We start from the raw sequence: 13523 nt of genomic DNA, 5'->3' as shown, positions 1-13523 counted from the left end.
ATGTATATTCACATAATTTTACACATTAAAATTAATAAGCTAATGCGCACCAGTCTTACTTCTTCTTCAATACTATGCCTTACTGTATTATTAGTCCTATTTTACTTGTCAGTAAAACATACAGAGTAACTTCCCAAGTTCACACTTAGTAAGGGCAGAATTTGAGCCTAGCAATCAAGCTACAGAGTCTCTGCTCTAAGTGAGGCCTGTCATCAAAGTTGGCCTGGGAAGGGACACTGTCAGCCTGCTGTGTGGTGCCAGGACCATGATACTATTGTACTGCAACTCCAACAGCTTGGTGAACTAGTTTCTCATGCTGTCTTAAAATGTGCAAAGGCTCAAACACAAGATGATTATATTTCTTGTTTGTTTAACAAAAATGAGTTTGGTGGGCATCTCTGGGTTCAGTAAATTCTCCTAGATTTTTCTGTGGAGAAGAGAGTACATAAAGGGATCATATCTCAGATTACATAGTCTTCTTTCAAAGGGAGAAGTCCCGTTCAAAATGGTACTTGTTTTCTTCTGCAGCATGTTGCTGCTTCCTGGGCACTGAAGAAGTTATCAAAGGAAGGAAAGATTTCTTTGGGATAGCTGAGAAAGAGCTGTAAAAGATAAGTGAAGAAAGAAGAGAGCTAAAAAATTATCTGTACATGCACATGGGAGATTCCCTTTGGTCCATGTTGTCCAAATTACTTGTAGTGAGGCACCAGCAGGAGAATGGTCCCAGGGGAAAAGGAAGCATGGGTATTAGGAAAGTATCAGGCAGTTAGTTGTCTACAAGGATCCCCTAACAGTCTAGAACAAGTTGATTGTGTTGGGGAGAAGATGGGAAAATGCTATCAGCAAGTCATTTATATCTTGAGGACTGCTCCTATATTCTTATAAGAAAAGTAGATTCATTTGTTCTATTCACTTAATTGATTCAGTTATCCACAAAGATAAACATAATTATAGATATTAATAAAGACTGAGTTTATTGAATACATATTATGAACCAGACTGACACAATTCTAGCACTTTAAAATAGGTACCATTGTTATCATCATTTTTTTAGATAAGGAAACTCAGCTCAGAAAGATTAAATAATTTTCCCAGGATCACATAGCCAATACTGGTAGATTCAGCATGCTAGCATTTATATTCTTTGTCATGATACTGTGCTGTCATCCACAAGTAACTTGATAATGTTCATAGTTGACAATCCATTCTCCTCCATGCAGTGGTTTGGGCACCCAGGCTCTTTAAGTTTATGCTTTTTTCAATCATCCTAATCCATATGGCAGAAGGATAAGAGAAGAATAGAGAAAGTACATCTGCTTCTTAAAAGCCTTGTTCTAGAAGCACCATACGTCACGAATCATATGACCATGCCTACGTGCTAGGGATAGGGACTGGGAACTACAACCCTGGCTTAGTATCAGTGTTAAACAATGGAAAGGAACGAGCAAGTGGCTGGTTCTCATATGCATGACTTAAAATTTCTTTAATTATAATTAAATCATTTGAGAGTTCAAATTATTTTTTAAGTAGAGTCTAAAACTCTTGCTGCTTTCTTATGTTATTTTAAGATTTGTTCACCACCATTGTAACCTGGGAGTCTCTTTATCCCAGTATCAAAGCCTGTCAGATTCTGAAACTATCCCCACGATTTCTATTTCTTCCCCCAGTTTAAAACTTTCCTGGCCTCTTCTGAGTCTTGTAGTCCAGCTCCCTCTGTCCCATACTTCATTGTGTGAAACCATTTCTGTGGTTTTTAAAACAAAACAGAATTAAAATGTGTGCATGCCCAGCATTCATGCGTCTCATAGACTTCAGTGAAGAGAGTATTGGGAGCAAACAGGGGACCAGAGATAAGGGAGTGGTTTGGAAGTGGTCATAAACACTAAGCACATGATATTGTGCCTTTTTTTTTTCTCTTTTCTCTTACCATTCCTCAATTATTTCTCCTGGATTCTGTCAATATCTCTAGACAACAAACAAGTACATTTTTGTCACTCTTCAAGTTACTTTATCAATATTTATTTAATCCTTAGATCGATTTATAAGGTGGGCTCTCCTATCATTTTTTCTGTTTGCCTGAGGGAGGAAGCTAAACTAGAATAAGTGCAGTTTGGCAGAGCAAGGATTTGAACCCAGGCTGTATGACTGTAGAGTATGTCCTCTTAGCCACTAAATTATTCTGCCTTTCAATGGGGGCAACTTCTTCATTAAGGAAAATTGTAGTACCAGCTCTTAAGGTAGAATTCTATTTTGAGTTTATTTTTGACGTAAAGCTAATTTTTAATCCAACACAAGTACTTGCTATAGTTAAAATAATTACAACTTTATGCTTTAATAAAAAAAGCTAAAATGTGTTATGCAGTCTAGCATTGGATATTACTTACTTTGTTTCTTTTTTTTTTTTTTTTACTTTGTTTCTTAGATACTCTATAACCCATGCTCAATGTTAAGTCTTAAGAGTGATAGAAGGGACTCCTGGGTGGCTCAGTGGTTTAGCACCTACCTTCGGCCCAGGGTGTGATCCTGGAGTCCCAGGATCGAGTCCCAGGATTGAGTCCCACATCAGGCTCCCTGTGGGGAGCCTGCTTCTCCTTCTGCCTGTGTGTCTGTCCTCCCCCTCTCCCTCTGTGTCTCTCATGAATAAATAAATAAACAAACTCTTTAAAAAAAAAAAGAGTGATAGAGTTGCCATTGATTGGTTGAACTGCAGGAGATTTATTTGTAGTTTTTCCTAGTATTCTTTTGAAGATTAGAATAATGGTTTTGACGGAGGTACTTAGTTTTGTATACCTTGTATATGTACACTGAGAAAGCACACAGCCACATCCCAGTGTGGTAACCTCTTTAGTTCTTTAGACTTTTTATGGACTTGTCACACAAATCAGGGCCCAGAAATAAGTCCAGATAGCACCTAAAATCTTTGCTGCTGCTAAGATCCAGCACACAGAATCCAGCTACCAGTATTGGCTTTTGTTCTTTCTTCTGAAAATCCGTTGGTTTTTTTTTGTTTGTTTGTTTGTTTGTGCTGAGTGGCATGTTCAAATATTAAACAGCTAAGGAAGTTCGCAAACCTATGTAACCAAATAGGAAGGGGAAAAAAATTATGTGTTGTGATTGTGCATCCAAAGTGTCACCAATCAATTCCTAAGATAGATGATAAAATATGGAAAGAAATATTTCCACTTTTGATGCTTAGCTAAAGTTTAGTTAAAATTTTTAAACAGTAGGTATGTGTCATTTTATAATTTTTGACAGAACACAAATATGAGGATGAAGAATGAGATTATTTTCTAGTCCATCTATGTTAGATTTTATGCTATCTGTAAAGTTTACATAGTTCAACACTTGTACATAAATCCTTTAGGTTACAGCTTAACATGTTTTTGTTTTTTTTTTAAGTGGGCTCACCACCTAGCATGGAGCCCAGTGTGGAGCTTAAACTCATGACCCTGAGATAAAGACCTGTGCTGAGACCAAGAGTTGGATGTTCAACTGACTGAGCCACCCAGGGCCCCTAGTGTATCCCTTTTTAAATGTTAGTTTATTTTAGGTGATTTTCTTGATGTAGATATTATTAAGCCTTGAATTCTCAAAAACAAAAGAAAATATATATTCACAGCTCAAGTACCTAAAGCAAAAATAACCTAAATTATAATGGCAATTTACTTTATTTGGGCTTGGAAAGATTTGTTAATTCTTAAAATTATTGTTCCTTGATTGTTTCTTTTTCCTTTATGTGTAAGTGCTGAATTCTTTTATTCTTCTTTTATGTGAATAAAGATAACTGAAAACACCATTATAATAAGCAATTAGTTTTTCACACTGGTAAATTGTGCAGCAGCTATGTTCTCAGGTTAGCAACTGTCATGTCAAGAGATACTGGATATTTCCACCTCTCAGACTGCATGACATTTTAATGAATTATAGTATGTATCTGCCATCTGTGGTTTCCTAGTATTTGATTGCTATAATTAAAAAAAATGGGCTTTCTGTTTATAGTTTTCTTATATCTCAGTTCTATACCCTTATTTATATCCTCTCCTCTGAAAAGAATTGACTCATAATGAACAGGAGCTCATATTTGCTAATAAAACACACTTTTGACATTCTTGTCAGACACATAATGACTCCTGGTTTCTCAGAAGATTATATTAATACATACTTGACAGTTCTTTGGTTTAGTTCAATACAAAAAAAGGAGATTGGATATCATCATAATTCTTCTACATAATCTGGAAGGTGATCCCAGCCCAGTATGTCGACCATCTTGTGATACCCCAGAGATGGGTTGACATTCTATATCCAGTGAATTGATATATTGGTCTCTAAGGTATGCCCATTTTAAGCTGATTCTATACTTTAATGCTGTCTTCAATATATAAATATTTCCTATCTGTGGAATATATGAACTAAGAACTATTTTAACTCCTAATCACTGAGCTCCAAAAAGATTGGAAATTCTATCATTTGCCTTCTGGAATTTGGAAACATTGCTTCTGGGATAAATAAAGAAATGATCCAGGGCACCTGGGTGGCTCAGACAGTTAAGTGTCCAACTCTTGGTTTTGGCTCAGGTCCTGATCTCAGAGTTGTGAGATTGAGCCCTGTGTCAGGCTCCACACTCAGTGTGGATTCTCTCTCTCCCTCTCCCTTTGTCCACCCCCGCCAAAAAAAAAAACTTAAAAAAAAAAAAGGAAGAAGAAATGATCCATGTTCCTCAAACTTTTCCACTGAATCACTTCTAATGGCAAAGGAAACTAGCACTTATCTCCAAAAGGACCGAGAGCATAGCTTCAAACAGCAGCTAAAGAAGGATTATTTGAAGTCTTCAGTTTTATCATAAAAATTAATGAGACTTTAGCCTTTCACCCAAATTCATGTTGACTATAAAATTCTCCAAAATCTTCCAATAGATGTAAAAGGGTATTATTCTTGAAATTCCATGCTTATTACTTCTCTTCAAACATCCTGTAAAACACTGCTTAACTTTCCCCAGAAACATAAGCCAGAGTCTTAAGGCCAGACGGTCCACATGTGTGGGTTAAACTGCAGAGATTCTCAGTGTAGCCCATGACTCCAGAATAAAGCACAACTAATTGGACAGCAAAGATATCAAACCAGAGATAATCATCTAGCACTAAATTCCAACTGTCCAATTCAGTACTTCACACTGAGTTCAGTTTGGCTTGTAGGCTAAAAGAATAAAGATTATTTTCCATGGCTCCCCCAGAGAAAAGACTTGTGTTCCACTTTCTGGTTCCCAGGGACTCTGATGTTTAACCCTCACTGAGGCTCCAAACTGAAGGCTTCCCCATGGCCTCCTGCAGGGCAGCACTCTCTTCGCTCTGATGAGGGAGCGATCTTGCTGCCAAATGCTACACACACCCGGAGAACTCCACAACTGCCTGTTTGGGACAGCAGTACTTTATAGGTAGAATATTTTTAAGTATAAACAAGTGACTTACAGGATTATTCTGTCAGCATGTATGTGTTTCCTGAAGATGTGCTGAACTGCGAGGGTCAGCAGGCCTGAGTTGTAGGGCCTGCCTCTTCCACAGGCTGTGACAGTCCACACGGTATTTCCTGTTCTCAGCCTCAGTTTTCCCAGCAGTGGCCCAACAGGATTGAGTTATACATGGTGTCTACTACTACTGAGCTGTATAACTTAGGGTTCCACTAATTGTTTTCTATAATAATGACTTTAATCCAGATTTTCTTTACTCGGTCATACATTACATAATATTCAACATTTAGCTTTTCCATAAACCTGAAACAGAATCTACTAATAACCATATGAGTCATAATCCCACTTTCCTGAAATTGGTAATTGACAATTATTATGCTAAAGGTCGTGTAACTTTTTTCTTTTTCTTTTTTTTTTTTTTAAGATTTTATTTATTTGAGAGAGAAAGAGCATAGGCAGGGTGAGAGACAGAGGGAGAAGCAGACTTCCCTCTGAGCAGGGAGCCTGGTGTGGGGCATGATCCCAAGACCCTGGAATTATGACGTGAGCTGAAGGCAGAAGCTTAACCGAATGGGCACCCAGGTGCCCCAACTTTTTAATTTTTTCTAAGCACAAAAATATATTGAATCTGATTACTTGCAGAGACTGAGAAATCAAGAAAACAAGCCATAGTAGTTTTTATTTAAGGGTAATACTCAACTGCTTTATGTTTCACTTCTATGCAGCCAATTTCCCATATCCTACATTGATTTCCTTACAACAGAGCTGCTGTCTGACAGAAAACAGTGGACTTTCTGCAGTGTCACCACCTTGGCTCTACAGCACTGTAGAGTACCAAAACACTTGCCCCTCATAGAAATGAGTGAAGAACAGAAAACAGTAGGCTAATACTGGTGATAAGCATAGGCATCATAAAATAGAATTCAAAAGAATATAATTAGAGACTATGTCTAACAGATGAGGTGGAGTAATGAAGTGATAGAGAAATCTTCATACTTCTGGTATGAGGATCATTATCTCAAAAAACATTTCAGTGAGTCTTTTACTAACACAAAGTAAAGTTATAAGTTCGTATGAGAACTGAAAGAAATATTTAGAAGTGGCTGCTGACATTCCAGAATTTCTGATTAGCAAAGACTTCTTTGATAAATTCCCTAGAATTTATCAAACAAAATATTAAACTTAACTAGAGATTATGTGGGGACAGATAAGGAAAAAATTATTTAAATATAATTCTCTGAGAAATGAACACAGAAGAGGTGCCCATTAAGTTTGTCCCAAAAGAATATAGGTTTTTGAAATACTTATAATCTAATGAAAGGGACATTTTAAGATAAAAAGAGAGAGAATGTACTCAATAGAGCTTGGTCCTTGAGAAGGCAAGAGGGAGAGGTATCAAATCCAGTTAAGAGAAGAGTCACCCTTTGTACTGTGGCAGGAGAGGAGGAGGGAAAGGGCAGATGTGGAAGATGAGGGGCTGCATGATCTCCTTGTACATCAAGCTCCAGCTAACTACCTATATGCTACCTAAACCCATAGATAGGTCTTCACGTAAGACACCAACAGTCCTTAGAGTGTGTAACAGAGCCCCAGCCAGATGAAGTGAGACATCTTAAGTCTAATATGCCAAAAAGGCATTTAGAAAGCACCTCAGAGGGAGCACTTGGGTGGTTCAGTTGATTGAGAGTCAGACTCTTGATTTCGGTTTAGGTCACAATCTCAGGGTTCTGGGATAGAGCCCTGTGTAGGGCTCTGTGCTCAGTGGGGAGTCAACTTGATGATTTTCTCTTTCTCCCCTTTGCCCCTCACTCCACTCACACTCAGTGGTCTCTCTCTCTCTCTCTTTCTCTCTCTCTCTCTCAAGTAAATATTAGCACCTAAGGGTCACTCCCACTACCCATTCTTCTGTGCTCTCTAAGCTTCATCTCCACTTAAGTTACATCATAGAAAGCAATTTACCTTTCTTTCCCCAAGGAATGACCTTCCCAAATATCATAGAGCACATTTTTATTGGCCCTCCTTAATATACTGAGCATGTCAGGTAGTTGCATAAACAATAAAGCTCATTAAATTAATATTTACTGCCCATGGAGTCACCAGAACCTCCCGAGACAAGGATATATTTTGACATGCATTTCTTTCAATTAACATGTAAATAGCAAAGGTTGCAAGTCTAGTTGACAATAATCTTCCTACAAGGGTCATGTGAAATAAATAATGCTCATAAGATCATAAGCATTAGTACTTTCCAAGGTTGGGTTCCCAATATATGTTAATGTGTTTTAAAGTAATCATTTTCTCATTAGCACATATCTGAAAAAATTATTGTTAAAAATCATGAAGAGGACCCAACATGCAAAATACTTATCTTTCCTAGTTTTCTGGAAGCATTTTATATTCTTCTTTGTCAACTTTTACTAACAGACTTTTAATATGCAATCATTTCCATAGATTTTTTAACACAAATTGTATAAAATTCTATCATGTAGGTATGTTTGCTTTAATTGGAGTGACTAGGCTAAAACAGAATAACTTGCACATCAGAGTTTTGTTCACCTTCCAGATTCAAATGTTAAAGCTATCCGAAAATCCTAAGCAGAGGATTATTAGTTTTTACATATCAAGCTGCTTTCCTGCATTGCATCCCCCTTTCACATTCCTTAAAAGCAACAACTAAGTGCTTTACATATCATCATTTCTATTCCTTCCAGAAAACTAACCTGTTTCCACTTTACATAAAGGAACACTTAAGGTAAACAACTTACCAAAAATTGTATCAGTGGTAGTGGTTGGATTTAAATTAGGTTTGTGTAGAGTCTCAATGAAGGGAAAACGTGTGTGTGTGTGTGTGTGTGTGTGTACCTGAAGATAAGAGAAAAGGCAATATTTTATTTCTATGTATATTCCTTTAAAGTTCTTAATAAATATTTGACTAAATGCATTCCAGTTACAAGTGACTGTTTCCTTAGATGTGAACATAATAACACTTATAGTAGATTATGTTTCCTAGCCTTAGAGATCTTCCTTATAAATGATAGTTTTTTTTTTTCTCAAAACTATTTGGAAGCTGTCCATAATTATCCTCACAATTTAGATTATGAGACAATTTTATAAATAAAAGAAAATTTTAGGGTAGTCTTTTGTAAGATAATAGGTTTTTGAGCAACCTCCTGATGTAGGGGCAGTGTATTATAGTTCCTCATTGCTGCTGTAACAAATTATCACAAATGTAGTGGCTTAAAACAACAGGAATGAACTGTTTGGGAGTTCTGGAGGTCACAAGTCCAAAATGAGTTAAGGTATCAGTAGGGCTTTCTTCTTTTTGGAGGCTCTAGGAGTGAATCCATTTCTTGCCTTACCAGGTTCTTAGGGGCTGCATTCATTCCTTGGCCTTCAGCCCTTTTCCATCTTCAAAGCCAGAAATAGCTAGCTAAGTCTTTCTCATATCACATCTTACTCTGACCCTTCTGTCTCTTCTCTTCCTATAACGAGAACCTTTGTGATTATACTGCCCCAAACAATCCACATCATCTCATTATTTTAAGGTTAGCTGGCTAGCAAACTTAATTCTATATGGAACCATAATTTCCCCTTGCCATGTAATGAAGCATAAATTCTAGAGATTAGTACACAAAAAATTTGGGTAGGGTTACTTATTCTACTTAGTACAGGCCAGTTTAGATTTTATAAAGTTTGCAATCTGAAAAATATGGAAACCCCCTTTAAGAAAATGAACAAACAAAATTACAAATGCAAATTGAGACACTAAAACACATATTATGTAGTGAGAAAAAAGACGACAGCAACTACAGACTTTTAAAAAGGCCAACTGCATAAATATCTCCCAACTTAACCCAAACGAATTTTACCCTCAATTGTTTAATATATCCATATATCAAATAAAACAGTTCTGTGATTTAAAAAAAATGCCTCTTTTAAAACTTCCATTTGTTTTGGGTAAAAGAAAAATAAATAGGTAGAACCTTTGCCAAAATTATGCCTTCAAAGTTTGGTTTCTCAGCAACTCTTTGTTCATTTGTATTTTTGTCATCCCCCCCCCCCCCCCCATCAGTTTAATTGTCCAACTCCTTGTATTCTGGGAGATGTGACATAAAGAATATGGAATTTGAGCCCAGAAGACCTTGAATCATGTCACTGTTTATTCACTCATGAAAAGCATTTATTAAACAATCTAATATTTACCAGGCACTGTTCTGAGCTCAGAGTAAGAAGCAAGATAGATATGGTCCTTGCCCCAGGACAGACATAGGAAGGTCATCTCAAATACGTTAAATGTTATGAAGAAGTACAGGGCCCTATAGCAGTGAGACCTACAAGTGGGCTCAACCTAGACTAGTGGAGTGATGTTTACTCCAAGGCCTGAGTGATGAGACAGAGCAATCCAGGGGAGTCAGTGCAGGGGAAGAGGGAAGATTCCAGGTAAATATTATGGACAAAGACCTCTGATGGGAAAGCTGATGCTGATTTTGAGAAGCCAAAAGAAGGTCAGAATAAACAGAGGGAAAGGGAGAGGGTGGCATAGTAACATTCTTGAGAGCAAGTTGGGGCCAGGTCTAATAAGGCTTATGACCATGCTTAAGATTTTGATTTCATCTTAATGCAGTAGCATGCTATTGAAGAGTTTTGACAAAGATGTAGAATGATCTGATAAGCAGACTTAAAGTTGTTCTGCTTTGGAGCATGGGGCTGGGAAGAGGGGGAAATGCAAGATTATATATAAGTGAATGAGTTAGGATGAAGAGAAGTGTTTGCAGTTGAAACATAAAGATGTGTTATTAACTACCTTCTCTTCAAAAGGATTCTGGTATGTATGCATTTTCATTGACAATGATTCCATTTTAAAAATGTTTAAAAATGTTATTCATTAAGCACTATTTAAGACGTACAAGAAAAGTAGAAAGCATACCTGATTGGTTGCTTTTATGCTGAGAGATGCATTCATACTGTTTCTTTGACCAGGTGTTTGCATTTTATTTCTAAGTATATAATGAACAGTTTCCTAAATACAGGCATTTCAGGCATCAACAAAATGGTTAAGGGGATAATTGAGGAGTTAGAGAGTTGCTACTCATATCTTACCAGGCCTTCTCTACATGATTTAGTACATGTTGGTGGCAGGGAAGAGAGGCACCCACATATAGCCTCCCATTCTTGTGGACTGAACCCTCTTTCTAGGACTTACTGATCATGGAGGCACCAGGTGAGTTCCTCACCAGCTTCCAAGGAACATACTTGGCATTGATTTCTCCACTCCAGATGTTTCCTTCTTTTTCTTTTTCAGCCCTTTTTCAAGCCTGGCCATTGGCCAAATCCCCTGCCCTGATCCTATTGATAAAACTCACTTTTGCATCCCTTATTTTTCTGCCCTAAGATTGCCAGTGGCATAGTTTATGTTTTCTTTGTGATCTTGCATATCTTTAACAAACCTTGCCACATTCTAGTATCCCCTCTGATACAGCTTCTACCTCTGCTTGCTACATGATGAAATATATCATTGGGATATGGTTCTCTGTTGATGGAGGTATAAATTATACCTTTAAAAATAGCTAAGGGCACCTGGGTGGCTCAGTGGTTGAGCGTCTGCCTTCGGCTCAGGTAGTAATCCTAGGGTCCTAAAATGGAGTCCTGCATCGGGCTCCCTGCAGGGAGCCTGCTTCTCCCTTGGCTTATGTCTCTGTCTCTCTCTCTGTGTCTCTCATGAATGAATGAATGAATGAATGAATGAATGAATGAATAATCTTTTAAAAAATAAGCCAAGATGGATAGCCACATAAGAGTTTTCATTCCATAGAGAATGAATATCTGAAGAAAGCTTTCCTATATTTGTGATTCCCACATGCTGTCTGTGGAAAGCTTGTTTTTTATAATTTATGTGAAATAAAAAACATCACTCTAATATTTATAAAATACTAATCTATTGACTAAGAAAAATTTCCTACATCTCCCAAATATTGGCTAAGCCAGAAAGCTCTCCAGCCTTGTAAAATAGAATCCACTTGTCTTTGGCAACTCTGTTGTCTGGGTTCTCCTAAAAGCAGAGATTTGAGCACAAGTACTTATTTTGAGAGGTGATTCCCAAGGAAGCACCAATATGGATTGTAGGGAAATGAGATAGGGAAAGTAAGTCAATATAAGGTCTGTTATGTGGTAGATTAGTGCTCTGGGTAATTGGGGCTTGATCCCATTGGGGTTCTATGGCAGACAGTATAGAGGTGTCTCCCCTGAGGGTAAAGAAACTAGCATTTATCCAACAACTTCCATTTGTCACTGGCTGAGGACTGCTTCCAGGATCATTATCTTCCTGGCACTTTCAGGCCTCTTTTCCATGTGAACCTAGCTGACTGCCAACAGTTGGAAGGCCCCTCAGCAGAGTTGCAGGTGCCTGCAGCGATATGCCATGCATGCAAACAGGAGCAGCGAGTGCAAGGGTGGGTATGGGCAGCACACCAACCACATCTGCTACTGTAGCCTTCTACCCAGGATCTCCAGCTATAGCTGTACAAATTGGGCTCTACACAAAGGTACCCAGCCAGGGGGTGTGGGAGTGGGGGGAGCTCTACAATACCACAACAATTAAACATGTGCAACTTATACCAAGCCACAAGTTCTGTGATGCTATTTCCACTAGTAATAAATAATATGCTAGAACAACAGGCCCTCAAACATGATTGCCCTGAGTTCACCATGAAGTGCGATTACCCTGTTTACCTATTCGTGCTCTTAACACAGCTCTGGAGGGAAGGAGAGGAAAAAGCAGAACACTTGGGATTCTCATTGTCCTGGCCGTTGTGGCCAGGGGGAACCATAGGAAAAACACTGTCCTGGTAAAATGATTCTATTGGTGCAATTTTAAAACCCTCCCGCAACATAGTGTCATAGTTTATGAATTATACAGGTTTCAGAGGATGTGGGCCTTGGGATTTACTTTACTCCCTCCTTTAGTAGGGAGTGATAGTTTGCCACTGACTGTTTCTTAACTCTTGAGCTCCAGTTCTCATACTTGTAAAATAGAGCAACACCAATACCACCAGCAACTTAGGAAGAGAGTTAGTGGAAATGCAGAAATGCGTATAAAACAGTGAGTCTAGGGCTTGGTATATAAAAAGCACTCAACAGAGGTGGGGCCTCTTTCTTATTCTAGGCTTTACCATTTCCCTGGCCCTAGTGCTCATCTCCTGGCAAGGGGGGTGGGATGAGAAAGGGTCTGGGGAAAGCAGATGTAACCTATGAGTGCTTAATAAGTGCATTTTGGGAGTGATAATTTTCACATTCTAAGGGTTACGTGTGTATTACAAAGGCCAAGTGGGTATGATGCCAGAAATCAATATGGGCCTTCCTCCTGCCCGTGTAAATGCTCTCTAAACAGATTTACCCTTGGAAATCAAATATTAGCTCTGAGCTTTACTTCTTTGATATCTCTTAAATAACATCAGTGTTTAATAAAGTAAGCAACATATTTTCATTTCATACTTAAAGTATGTCTCCATTATATAGTTTGTTTAAGATTTGTGACTATGTAGCAGTTTTCAAAGTGTGGCTTTTTAGCAGTTTTCATATTTATGAGATGATAATAGCAAAATTACCGAGTGATTTTTCACTTCATGGTCTTATAATAAGCTATAGAAAAAACACTCTTGACAGGAGCAATTTAATCATACTGTGTGTATGAGTGAGAAGAAGAAAGGGGGGTAGGATGTAGGGGGAGGAGAGAGGCTGAGAATGAGAGAAACAGAGATTGGGAGAGAGAAAGTAAAGACTGCAGAGAGCTCCGATATTCCACCCAGAGACAGGACAGCTTATTTAAACCAGGTCAAAGCTCCTTTGGATTTCAGGTTTTCTCTGAGAACTTAATGTTAATTCTTAACTTTTTCAAGATAAACAAGGTAAGTCTGTGTTCCATGTATGAATATTCTGAGTTCTAAAAGGATTTTACTGCTTAATTTACAACTTTTCATAAATCTAAAACCAAAAGGAGAATTTCTATATTTGTCTGAAGCTTTCGATGATGTATTAACAGTTTCAAACAAAGGTGATGTTA

General features: G+C 37.9%; 1 protein-coding gene across 30 annotated transcripts in view; it reads left to right on the top strand.

The window, feature by feature from the left end:
- Positions 1 to 13523, top strand: part of RIMS1 (regulating synaptic membrane exocytosis 1) — a 477727-nt gene that overhangs the window by 426954 nt on the left and 37250 nt on the right. The window contains exon 1 of one of the 30 annotated variants that reach the window (XM_041766519.1): positions 13230 to 13368. The exons of the other annotated variants lie outside the window; for them this stretch is intronic. The gene's annotated coding sequence lies outside the window, so the exon portion shown is untranslated. Of the gene's footprint in view, positions 1 to 13229; positions 13369 to 13523 lie in introns of those variants that run through there. 30 annotated transcript variants of the gene reach the window in all.

The sequence above is a fragment of the Vulpes lagopus genome, chromosome 1 (genome assembly GCF_018345385.1).
Source record: "Vulpes lagopus strain Blue_001 chromosome 1, ASM1834538v1, whole genome shotgun sequence".
Taxonomy (NCBI): domain Eukaryota; kingdom Metazoa; phylum Chordata; class Mammalia; order Carnivora; family Canidae; genus Vulpes; species Vulpes lagopus.
Note: the sequence above shows the minus strand (reverse complement) of the source record. Positions and strands in the feature narration are given on the sequence as shown.